The sequence below is a fragment of the Mustela erminea genome, chromosome 6, assembly GCF_009829155.1.
Source record: "Mustela erminea isolate mMusErm1 chromosome 6, mMusErm1.Pri, whole genome shotgun sequence".
Lineage (NCBI taxonomy): Eukaryota > Metazoa > Chordata > Mammalia > Carnivora > Mustelidae > Mustela > Mustela erminea.
The window spans coordinates 56201412-56214269 of NC_045619.1; the positions used below are offsets into that span (position 1 = coordinate 56201412).

At 38.1% G+C, this 12858-nt stretch overlaps 1 long non-coding RNA gene across 1 annotated transcript; it reads right to left on the reverse strand.

Moving 5' to 3' along the window:
• Positions 1–3376: 3376 nt before the first annotated feature.
• LOC116592373 lies at positions 3377–4100 on the reverse strand. Its single transcript, XR_004286466.1, has 3 exons — positions 3995–4100; positions 3725–3792; positions 3377–3418 (listed from the first exon to the last, which is right to left on the reverse strand). It is a non-coding gene; the product is annotated as an uncharacterized LOC116592373 (long non-coding RNA).
• Between the last annotated feature and the right edge of the window lie 8758 nt (positions 4101–12858).

Here is a 12858-nt window from a genome sequence, read left to right on the forward strand (position 1 = left end):
AGACGACAATTTGCAGTAACGGGGGACTGAATCATCAGAGTAGATCTTTATGGAGGAAAATCTATTTGAGGCCGAAGGCCTCATTCAAATCACTTCCACTTCCAAGTCTTTAACCCAGGGTGGGTTTAAGAAGCAGATAAATACTTCAAACCTGTTTCTTTATTTATAAAACAGTGATAAAAATGCTGTATTAATTATCTATTCCTGCATAATGAATTATTCTAAAATTTTGTAGCTTAAGAAAGAATAAGAATTTATTATCTCGCACGGTTTCTGGGGCTCAGGAATTCAGGAGCCAATGAGTTGATTTGTGCTCATGGTCTCTCGTGAGCTTAAGATTTCGGTAGGTCCACTGGTGTAATGTAATACACCAGAATAAAAAGAAACCAAAACCCCATGAGCATTTTTATAGATGTAGAAAAAGCATTTAGCAAATCTAACACCCTTTCATGATAAAAACACTAACAAATTAGGAATGGAACGGAACTGCCTCAACTTGGTAGAGAGCATCTATGAAAAACTTAAAGCTAACATCATTCTTAATGTAAGAAGAATAGATACAAAACATCAGCAAACATCAGCAACAAGACAAAGAAGTTGCCCTCACCACTTCTATTCAACATCTTATTAGAGATGTAGCCAGAGCAGTTTGGCAACAAAAAGAAATAAAAAGTCATGCAGATTGGAAAGGAAGAAATAAAAGTACTTTTAGATGACATGATCTTATATATAAATAATCCCAAGGAATTCACAAAAATAATTAAAAATAAGTTCAGCTAGTTGCAGAATATACCTGCAATGAACACTCTGAAAACAAAATTAAGAAAGCAATTCTATTTATAATAGTATCAAAAAGAATGAAAGACTTAGAAATAAATTCAACAAAAGAAGTGCAAAATTTATACTCTGAAAACTACAAAATGTTGTTGAAATAAATTAATTAAGCTCTAAATAAATAGAATCATTCCTTGTTCACGGATCAGAAAACTAAAAAAAAAAAAAAAAAAAAAGATTTTATTTATTAACCTACTGAGAGAGAGAGAGCACATGAGTCGAGGGGAGGGGCAGAGTGAGAGGGTTAAGCAGGCTCCCCACTGGGCAGGGAGTCCTACACAGGGCTCAGTCCCATGACCCTGGGGTTATGACCTGAGGCCAAGACAGATGCTTAACTCACTGTGGCTCAGCGGGCCCCAAGGATCAGAAAACCTGTTATTGTTAAGATGGTAGTATTCTCCAGATTCAATGTAATTCTCATCAGAATTCCCGCTTGCTTCTTAGACAAGCTGATTCTAAAATTCATACAACCAGAATAAATAAACAGTCCTGAAAACAAAGCAAAACAAAACAAACAAAGTTGGGGGACTCATGGTTCTTGATTTTAAAACTTATTATAAAGCAACAGCAATCAAGACAGTGTGGCATAGTCGTAGACATGTAAATCAGTGGGATAGAACTTAAAGTCCAGAAATAAATCCATGTGTTAACCAATTTTTGACAAGGGTGCCATGACCCTTCTTCACTAGGGAAAAGAACAGTCTTTCTGAAAAATGGTAGTGAGACAACCAGATATCCACAGGCAAAAGAATGTAGCTGGACTCCTATATCACACCATGTACAAAAATCGACTCAAAAGAGATCAAAGACTTAAGTGTAAGAGGTAAGACTATAAAACTCTTAGAAGAAAACACAGGAGTAAGTCTTCCTGATTTTGAATTTGGCAACAGAATCTTATTTATGACACCAAAAGCATGAGCCACGAAAGAAGTAAAAGATAAATGAGTCTCTGTCAAAATTCAAATATTTTGTGCTTTAAAAGCTTCAATAGTGCTTCAAAAACACTATAAAAAAAGTGAAAGGACAACACAGAGTGGAAAAAAATTTGCAAATCATGTACCTAGAATCTAGATATCTAGATCTAGAGTACTAAAACCTCTTATCTAGATGTTTATCTTGATCTATAATATCTAGACAATATAAAGACCCCTTACAACTCAATCTTACAAAAACAAATAGCCCAATTAAAATATTGGCAGAGTCCTTGAACAGACGTTTCTCCAAAGACGTACAAATGGCTGCTAAGCACATGAGAAGATGCTTGACAACATTAGTCATCAAGAAAATGGGAATCAAAACCACAGTGAGATGTTATTTCAATCCACCAGGATAGCTCAATTCTGCAGCCCAGCTTGTTAATTCTGCATTTGTCTCCTCATGGCTATTTATTATGTGGCTAAAAGATACAATGAAGTAAATTGCAAAATTAACAAAGAGAAGGGGAAAAGAAACCTAGGACTGGGACCCAAAAAGAAACGCAGCCTCCCTGGGGGATTCTCTATGAAAAGGTGATCTACCCCCGAATTTATATGGACTCTAGTCCAGCTTCAGGCAGGCCCCAGGGGTGCGGTTTCAGACAGGATGGAGATGAGGGTGTGGTAGAACTGTAGCCAGATGGCTGTAAGCGGCCAGCTCTGTTCCTCCCATAGTTACGGCTTCCGGAACACAACACTCCTTGTCTCTAAAACCCTTGACAGCTGTGGAGTTCAGGCTGTCCTCTGGTGTTCTTTGGTTTTCTTTCTATCACCGGCAGCATGTAGGCCCAATAGGATTATAAAAATATAACCCCAAGTTCACAAGTTAAGAGCAGAATCTAGTTATTTGGGTAGTTGCCATCGTTGGCTTGGATGGGTCTTTCCGGCTTTCTGAGTGTTGTTCTTTCTCTAGCTCCAGAGGTTTCCTTTGAGGTCTTGTCTCTCTGCTTCACTCCCCTAATTGCTTAGAAATCTATCCTCTCACCTGTCCAGGTACCTCTCTCTTAATTTTATAAATATTAATTAACCTTTGTGTTAAAAGTTTCCAGAATGTTTGGGTATCTTATCTCATTTAATCATCAAGGTGACAGTGTGACATAGGTAATGTTACCATCATTTGAAAACTGGAAAACGAAGACATGAAAGCTTGAGCAATTCATTGAGTAGCCGACAGCCAACAACTGGTGCCCATTCCTGGGTTCTCTGGTCTTCTTCTGACAATATGGTTCCTTTCTTCAGCCCCAGACAGTAGGGTTTCCCATAACCCTACTTTCTTGGGGAAGAGCGTGACTGATATAAGAAATTCACGGAGACAAAAATAGTGCTTTGTACATTCTCCCTAAACATCCAGTTCTGATTTGCATCATTCGCTGGAGCTGCTATCTAGCCCATTTGAGGGTAATGAAGACAGAGTGAGTCCTGGGGAAGGGCCAGAGGCCACTCATTGATGAGTTTACAACAACTCAAGATTAAGGTCAAGCCTGAAAACCCTGGATACATTCTGGAATCCTTACCTTCAGAGGCTCCTCCAGATTGGCCTCAGAAGGGGTCCTGCACTGGTGTAGGGTGTGGATTCCTGCCTTGTGATGGGGTAAAAACTGGACCATCTTCTGCGGGCATGTGGTGGTGGGAAGGAGGGTTTGGTTATGTCTTCTGCAGAGCTCTAATGACCCTGCTCATCTGGTGATACTCCTTAGCACCAAGCACCAGTTTGTACCCAGCAGATACTCAATAAATATATTTTTAACTTAATCACATTGTTATTTAATTAATAACTTAATTAATTAATTAATTAACCAATATTTTGTCTCCCCCCCCCCAGGAAACCTCTTCTACACATGAAATACACTTAACTGAAATTCTTCCCTCTGTCCCTCCCTTCCTTTCCTCCACCTCTTTCTTCTTTTCTTTCTTACCTTGTTCTCTATGTGCACTTATGTAGAATGTTAACATTTTCAGAGGGTCTTCCAAGTCTCCTCAAGCCCTACAGATAGGACAGAATATAAACAGATAATGAGCTCCCCAAAATAATCTCATTTGATTTGTACGGTTCACCACTTTTACCCATAATGCATATCAAATATAATTATCATTAATTCATTCCACCCCAAATCCTAGTGTTTGCTCTATTTTATTTTTCTACTTCCTGTACTAAGAAGCTATTATCCACAGTCCTTCACTCCCACCTCTGGAGGGAGAAAAAAAAAATCCTCTTGTTTTCTGTGGGTGGCCTGTGAGGGTTCTTGAGCAGATGTTCAGGGAGTTGGATTCCAACATCTGTGAATCCGACCAGATCACTTTGGTAAGCTGTTATATTCCATAAGTTGCTACCTGGGTTCGTCCCTCCTCCACCTCAGTTACTTCCTCCTCCCCCCCACCTCCCAGTTCAGTTCTATTGTTTAAACAAACTGCCAGTTTCTGACTATGTCATTTCTTACAATAATGAGTACCAGCTGTCTACTATTCAGGGAAAATGTCAAAATTATTTAGATCATACATGTAGTGATAATTCTTTTCTCCCTTCTCTTCTCTCTTAAAGTCCCAATTCAGGGATTTGAGGGACATCAAAAAAGTGAAATTGAGCAATTAGTTTTTAAGAAAATGATACATTATCTTTTGAGCAAGCTCCACAGTTTTCTTTGAACCACTTACCCAAAGTTTACGATACACAATGCAATAGTAGCCCTTCTTTGAAAGGGGACAGCATGAAGGTGACATAACGGGAATTCTCAAGTGCATGTAGGACAAATAGGCCTTTATGGCAGGTGAGGGAGAAATCAAATCACTGGGTTGAAAATGCAACTCTTGATGTGATACTTATGTACAGGCACTAAGTATTTGAAAATTTAAATTTATCAATCTGGTTGAAAGTGACTGTATATTTATACATTGTAAATGTATGATTCTGAAGGACTGAAGGAAGGAAACCAGTAGGAGAAAAAGGAATGATAATCAACACCGGAGTCCACTAGCTTAAAGGGTCCCCTGGGGGAGGGTATTTTTAAAGACAAAGAGGTCTAAGAGAATGGCTTGTTTCATAGGAAAACAATATGGTTTTAATAACATAAGAAAAAAGATCTTGATCCATGAGAAAACAGGGAAGGGTAGAAAGAAATTAATTTGGCAGGGTCAAGGGTTGCTTTAAAATGATCTCAGAAGTGGAAGTTTGCCAGGCAACCAGTGAGAAGGATGGTCAAAAATTGAAATAATTTTCTGAGAAAACCAGAAGAGCTAAAGCAGGAAATGAAATGCAACTAGCAAAAGATATAAAGAGAAACAGGAAAAAAATTATTTAAGTATTCAAGCCATAAGTGAGAGATATAGAAAAAGTTTACCTTTCATAAATGAAAACAGCTAAAAATACTGAAGTGCCAAAGTTTTAAAATTTTAAAATTATGAAACTAGTAGCTCAAGTCTTAATCCCCATGCACAACCGATTTATATGCATTTTTGAAAAACACTGGTACATTTTCTTCTATGCCTGAGTTATGTGATACTTGAAATGTGGCAGTTCAAATTGAGATGTACCATGTCAAATACACACTGGATTTTGGAGATTTAGTAAAAAAAAATCTCGTTAATAATTTTAATATTGATTACATGTTGAAATTGCTATATTTTGGATAATTGTAAGTACAATATACCATTAGAATGACTTTTACCTAATTACACAGTGGGTCGCATTACATTTCTATTGGATGGTGCTGTTCTATTCTTTCTTTTCTTTTTTTTCTTTTTTAAAATATTTTATTGATTCATTTGACACAGAGAGAGAAATCACAAGCAGGCAGAAAGGCAGGCAGAGAGAGAGGGGGAAGTAGGCTCCCTGCTGAGCAGAGAGCCCAATGCGGGACTCGATCCCAGGACCCTGGGATCATGACCCGAGCCAAAGGCTGAGGCTTAACCCACTGAGCCACCCAGGCGCCCCTATTCTTTATTTTCTATATATAACAATTATTAGGTCTTTGTCAAGACCTAGACTTAGAATCATCTGAAGTTAATCAATTAAAATGAGAATCAAAATTTCACAAGTAGTTACAGTATGATTTTTATCATGAGAATATAATTAAAAATATACAGATAATTTTATTACAAACCTTTAAAATAAAGGTTAGGTTCTACTTGCAATTGTACACTAAATCTCAGAAGAAAATGTTAATAAACAAAATGATGGGAGAAGGGATTGTGGGAGGATTTTTCCCAAGAAAATGAAAGATAGCTTAATACCACATCTTTCAGGGTGCCTGGGTGGCTCAGTGGGTTAAAACCTCTGCCTTCAGCTTGGGTCATGATCCCGGGATCCTGGTATCAAGCCCCACATTGGGCTCTCTACTCAGCGGGGAGCCTGCTTCCTCCCCTTTCTCTCTCTCTGCCTACCTCTCTGCCTACTTGTGATCTTTGTCTGTCAAATAAATAAATAGAATCTTAAAAAAAAAATACTACATCTTTAATTCTATGTTTGATTATTTTGTAGCACAATTATAAAGAGAACCAATTGTGCAAAAATATTTGAAGAGTTCATCAATTTCCCGACTTGCCTCTCATAATACTTTAATAGAGTATTCTCTTTTGCTTGGTCCCTCTTGTCATCATTCTTGTTAATTTTCTCTTTGGTTTTTTTTTTTTTTTAATTGATCGAATTCTAGAGATCCTCATTTGTTAGTGATTTGTGTGGCTATCCAAATGTCCTTTCCTTATTTTACTAAATCTTGCAACTAAATCTTGCTTGGATAAGGAGTATGTAGATAATGAGACCCCTGTGCATATTTATGTTGCTGGGGCAGCATTGTGATGCAGATCTAAGCCCTACCTGTCACTGAAAACTGCATCACAGTTATTCCCCAGTATCTCTGCGAATGCTTGATAAGCATCATCAGAGATAAAATGCTACATAACAGTCTATTTTATGGGTCAACCATAATCTGTAAGTTATTAAATCATTTCCTTAGTTTGGATATTTTTGTGTTTATCTCCCCTTTTTGGGCTATTATTATAAACAATGCAATAAATAACATCTCTGAACACAAATCTTCATTACATTCCTGGTTTTGTTTCTGGTAGATAACTGGAGGTATAATTGTGAGATTAAAAAAAAATATATGGAGAGTTTTATGCAAATTGCCGAATAGTTTTTTGACTATTGATAGTAACTTACAGTCTTACTAGTGGCATATCAGTGTACATGGAATCACCTTTGCCAACATTGAGAATTCTAAGAAAAATATTTTTGTTGTGCCAGTATGTGAAAATAATAGCAACTTATTTGATAAAAATGTTTATTAACAATACTTTATTTTCTCTAAAATTCTCTGTTCATGTTATTTTCTCAATCATCTATCATGGATATATTTTTTAAATATTTTATTTATTTATTTGACAGACAGGGAGAGAGGGAACACAAGCAGGGGGAGTAGGAGAGGGAGAGGGAGAAGCAGGCTTTCCGCAGGGCTCGATTCCAGGACACTGGGATCATGAGCTGAGCTGAAGGCAGACACTTAACAACTGAGCCACCTAGGCACCCCTATCATGGATGTTTCGATTTATTTGCAAGAGGTTTTTTATATTAAAGATAGTAACTTCTTGTTTAGTGTATTTGTAACACTCTAGGTTTTTACTTCTTTTTATTTATTATTATTAAATATTTCAACATATAGAAATGGAGAATATTTATAAGAATTCTTTATACTCACCACCAGTTTTAAAATGTTAAATTTTGTCGTATTTGGGGAGGAGTACAGAAATAATCCAATCCCTTGTGGAACTCCACCCCTAGTCACTTCCCTCAGTTATCCTCAACCCCCACCCTCACCCCAAGAGTCATTTTTTCTGCTTCCGATTGTTATTTCCCTTTTATTTTGAAGATTTACTTATTTATTTGAGAGAGAGTGAGAGAGTGCATATGCACAAGAGAGCATGAATCTTAAAGCAGACTCCCTGCTGGCCGTGGAGCCCCGTCAGGGCTGGATCTCACAACCCAAGAGATCCTGGCCTGAGCCGAAACCAAGAGTCAGAGGTTTAACCCACTGAGCCACACAGGCTCCTGTCATTGTCATTTCTATGTATGTTTTTTATATTCGCTACACATTTATGTGACAATACATTACACAAAGTATTGTTTTTCATGTTTTAAAAATGTGTATAAATGGTGTCTATCATACTGTATGTTATTTAAGAGGTGGTTTCTTCTTTTCTTCTTGTGAGCCAAGGTAATTTTTTGGATTAATCCATGGTAGTCCACTTTAATTGCTATTGATATTAAATCAAAACTATTCATTCTTCTGTTTAAGTTTTTTCTTTAGCTATGGCAGTTAATGCAAAAAATTTAGGAACAATCTTTCCAGTGAAATCTGTGCTACAGTTTTTCTAAAGTGTATATACCTAGAAGGAGAATTTCCATCTGTCCTAAGAATGCATATCCTTAGTTTTACTCTTAATTTTAATCCATAGTGGGCTGTACCAATTTACATTCTTATTAGCAGTTTATAAGAGCTCATTTTTTCTGTATTTTTAGAATATTTGGTACTGACAAGCTTTAATTTAATTTAATTTATTTATTTTTAAATATTTTATTTATTTGACAGAGAGAAATCACAATTAGGCAGAGAGGCAGGCAGAGAGAGAGGAGGAAGCAGGCTCCCCGCCGAGCAGAGAGTCCGACACGGGGCTCAATCTCAGGACCCCGGGATCACGACCTGAGCCGAAGGCAGAGGCCCCAACCCACTGAGCAACCCAGGAGCCCCATGACAAGCTTTAATTAAAAAAAAAAAAGGTTTCCATTTTCCTGATTCTAGTCAGGTTGAACTTCATTTCAAAAGTATATGGGCCACTTGGGTTTCTCCTATATATTATCTGTTTGTAGCTTTTAACCATTTTCTATTGGGTTATTCTTTCTTATTGAAATAAAGAAGCATTTCATATTTTTTGGACATTACTCTTTTGTTGATTGTATGCATTGAAAATATAGTCTCTCAGGCTATCGCTTATCTTTGCACTTTGTTTTTATATTTGTAACACTGCAGAAATTTAGAAAAACCCATTTAATCAAATCAATCCATTTTTTTCATAAAACGTTAGTGCTTTTTTGCTTAAGAAAATCTTTGCCCTGAGATCATGAAGATACTCTCCCAATTTTCTTCGAAAAATCGTGAAATTTTCTTTTCCAATTTGTATTTACGTCATTTGGAATTGATTTCTGTGGTTGGTGGGATGGGGGAGATAAAATTTTATAGATAATCTGTTGTATTAGGATTATTTATTAAATATCCCATCTTTAAAAAAAAAATCTCCATTGATTTTTTTTTTAAGGTCACTTGTCTCATTCACGAAGTTTTAATTGATATGAAAGTCTGTTTCTGAGCTTTCTATTTGGTTCCATCGGTTTATTTGCTCTTCCCTTCCCAATACAATCTGTCCATAATTCTACTCTATAGGAAGTCTTGATCTCTGGTAGGGCAAGCCTTGTTTCTCACTTTGTCTTCTTCAGCAATGTCTTGATTGTTTTAAGCCCCTTTCTCTTCTGTGTGACTATAAGGATCAAATAAACATCTGAGTGGAATCCTATTTCTTTTATGGATTTATTTAGGGAGACTCGATGTTTTTGCAATATTGAATAGTCCATTCATGGACATGCTTTATTTCTCTATTTATTAGAAATGGAGAAAAGCTTAAGCATTTTAATATTGCAATTTTCTCAATAAAGATTTTACACAGTATGCATTAGCTTTCTAGGCAACTTACAGATTTCATGGATTTTGTGAATGAAATTTCTTGTGTTAAATTTTCTTTTTTTTTTTTTTTAAGATTTTATTTATTTATCTGACAGAGAGAGATCATAAGCAGGAAGAGAGAGAGAGAGAGGGAAGCAGACTCCCCGCCAAGCAGAGAGCCCGATGTGGGACTCGATCCCAAGACCCTGAGATCACAACCAGAGCTGAAGGCAGTGGCCCAACCCACTGAGCCACCCAGGTGCCCCCTCTTGTGTTCAATTTCCTAATCGTTTATTATTTATAGACATCGCTTGACTTTTTAATACCTTTGTGGTGATGTAATTCACATACCATACTATTTATCCACTGAAAGTATACTATTTAATGGTTTTTGGTATATTCAAAGATATGGGAAAAAAAGATACAGTCTTGGATATAAATCTAGATAGGTTGGAGTTTTATCGTATGAAAACTCTTGTGATGATTTGCAGCATAGACTGGAGTAGGAAAGCCAGACTCTCAAGCAGAAGGCCTTTCCTGTAGTCAAAGTGAGTAATAGTGAAGACTCTTTATTTGTTCCTCATTAATTTTAAGATGGAGTCTAAACAATTAACTCACCCTGATTGACCAGGGCTGACGTGGTCTTTCCTCTCCTTCTCCGCCTCATTTCCCGCCTCGCTGTCTCAGCTCCAGCCTCACTGGCCTCTTTCAGTTTCGTGGACCTGCTATGTTCCTTTTGATCAAATGGTTTGAATAAATTATGCCATCACTGAGTAACTCTCCCTTCTCTCAGCATGGCACATTCATTTTTCTCATCAACTTCTACTCATGCTTCATGTCTCAATCCTTAATTGCGTTCTTCTCTTTCAGAGCACTCATCTCAATTTACAGTCATATATTCATTAGTGTTTTCTTGAGCAACATCTGTCTCTCTTACCAGACTGTAAATTCCATTGCTGAGGCAGGGACAGTCTGTGTCTGTTTCTCTTTGCCTAGTTCCCTGAACAGAGCCTGGCACAGAATGGGCCCTTAATGCATATGTGTTAAATGTATAAATTTAAAAAATGAATTTTCCTGAATTAAGGAAGGTGAAGTCAGTAGGAACAAAATGGATAAAAGGAAGAGGAGATGGCAAAATTTTTTAGAAAAAGAACTGACTTGACTTGGTAATTGACTAAATATGGGGGTGAGAGAGGTCGAGAAATTAGGAATAGTTCCTAAGTTTAACCCTTTAGTGAGTAATCAAGAGAGAAGTTGTGCTATTAATAGAAACATGGAAGCCAGAAAGAGGATGAAATTAATTTTAGATATATTAAATCACTATGAAGATTCTGAGGAAGACAATATCCAATGGGCAATTTCAGGTATATGGAAATTAAGATTTTGGACATGTTTTCAGAATGAAACAAACACTCCTCTATGTGAGTGGAAGAAATAAACCAAAAGAGAATAAACAGAGTAGCAGGGGGCCTGGGAGCTAGATCCTGACAAATGTCTATTTTAAGGAGCCAGTAAAAGGAAAAGGAAAAGGACTTGACAAAGTTGACATGAACAGGCAGAGAGATGGGGACATGAGGTTGGTGATGCCATGGAAGTCACAGGAGGAGTGAATCCCACTGAGTGGAACATCCACACTCCTGAGGAAGAATGAGGACTGAAAATTAGCCACTGATCTTTAGATGACACCCTGGTGACCTTTGGGAGCCAAGTTTTCATAGAGCATGAGGAAAGGCAAGAAGATACTGATTTTAGGAAAAGAAGGGATCGGTTGTATAGATCAGTGATTTAAGAAGTGTAGCAATGGAAAGGAAGTAAAAATAAGATTGTAAATATTATAAGAAACATCAAGGAACATTTCTCAAATCATTAGGAGTCTGAATGTGCTCACGAGCAGAGGCCAAGAGGTCTGTGGAGAGAAACTGAAGGGGCTGCTAATGGGGTCAGCCATGCTCACTGAGGGAGAGAGGAGGGATCAGGAAGAAGTGACCAAATAGGTGGTATGGTTAACTTGAGTATAGAGGACACTCTTTCTGGAAGGAGCAAAGTCTTAAGGTGGAGGATATCACCCTCAGTTGGGTAGGAGATTATCTTTTCTTGTCAAGACTGTTGACGATATTGGAGTCAGAGGGTGGACTGAGTGCTTGAAGGACACGGGCAGTAGGGAACAGGTGTCCACATCCCCAGAATTCTCCATTTGCACAAGCTCAGACTGTGGGAAAAAATGGGATATTCCCTTAGAGCAAGCTGTCTGTTGTCCAGGCCAGTAGTGACACAGCCTCTTTAAAATGCTCCAGAAGCCATGAGAACCCAACTCAGGGGAGGAAAAAAAAAGAAGAAGAAAAAAGAAAAAAAGGAAAAGAAAAAAAAGAGAGAAGAAAAAAGAAGCACTCAGAGGGGCTGAGGCTGACATGCAGCAGCAGTCACAGTACATTCTGGGACTGTGCTCAACATCTTGCTCCAGACACGACCTGCCTCCGATGAGCCCCCTCTGAGGATTGAGGGAAGGGACAACTTCCTGTGCACACAGGTGGAGGAGACCACACTTCCAGTCTCCGGCTGTGTCTCTGGTCCAACTCAGTAGCCAACACCCTTCCTTTTGGCCATGAACTCTAATGCATGATCAGGCATAGGGCAGCTCATAGTCAATAATGAAAATCTCTTATGTTTCCTCTCAACAATTTCAAAAGGGTTTTCCCAAAATGCGATCTCACTCATTTCATGCTCATGGTGCCATGGCATCATTGTCCTTAATCTGAAGATGCCAATCATTAAATGTCTTGAGTAAGGTCATGGGGCTGACATGTATGGAGTGCTTTTGATTTGAAAACCCTGGCTCTTATAACCATCCACGTGTCTACCTGACTGATCCACTTTAGTGGTGACAAGGTGGGTTCTAGAAATTGGGAGGCAAGAATGGAAAAAAAAGAAAAGAGAGAGAAAAAAAAAGTGGCAACTCTGGATGGCAAAACCCCTGTATTTATCACTCAGCGGGAACTTGCCAGAGATAGCCAACTCCTTCTGGGGTCCAGGAAGCCATTCTTATTTCTCCTGGAGGGAACACATGGCACCCCTAAATTTAAGATCTTCTCACGGAAATAAAAAGTTTAGTGAGTTCTTAGAAGCAGTAGAGCAGGGCATTTTTTTGTGTGTGTGTATTTGGTGACCATGGTGGTGGTTGGGACATGGACAGGAGGCAGAAACCTCTAAAACTATACTTGTCAACATTAGGCAAACCTCATTACCTGAAGCACAAGGGAGAAATGGCCTGCTTCCTCCTCCTTCACCTTGGATGTATGCTGGTCCATCCCAGGCGAAGGACACTGACAGGATGTGTGACTCCAGGC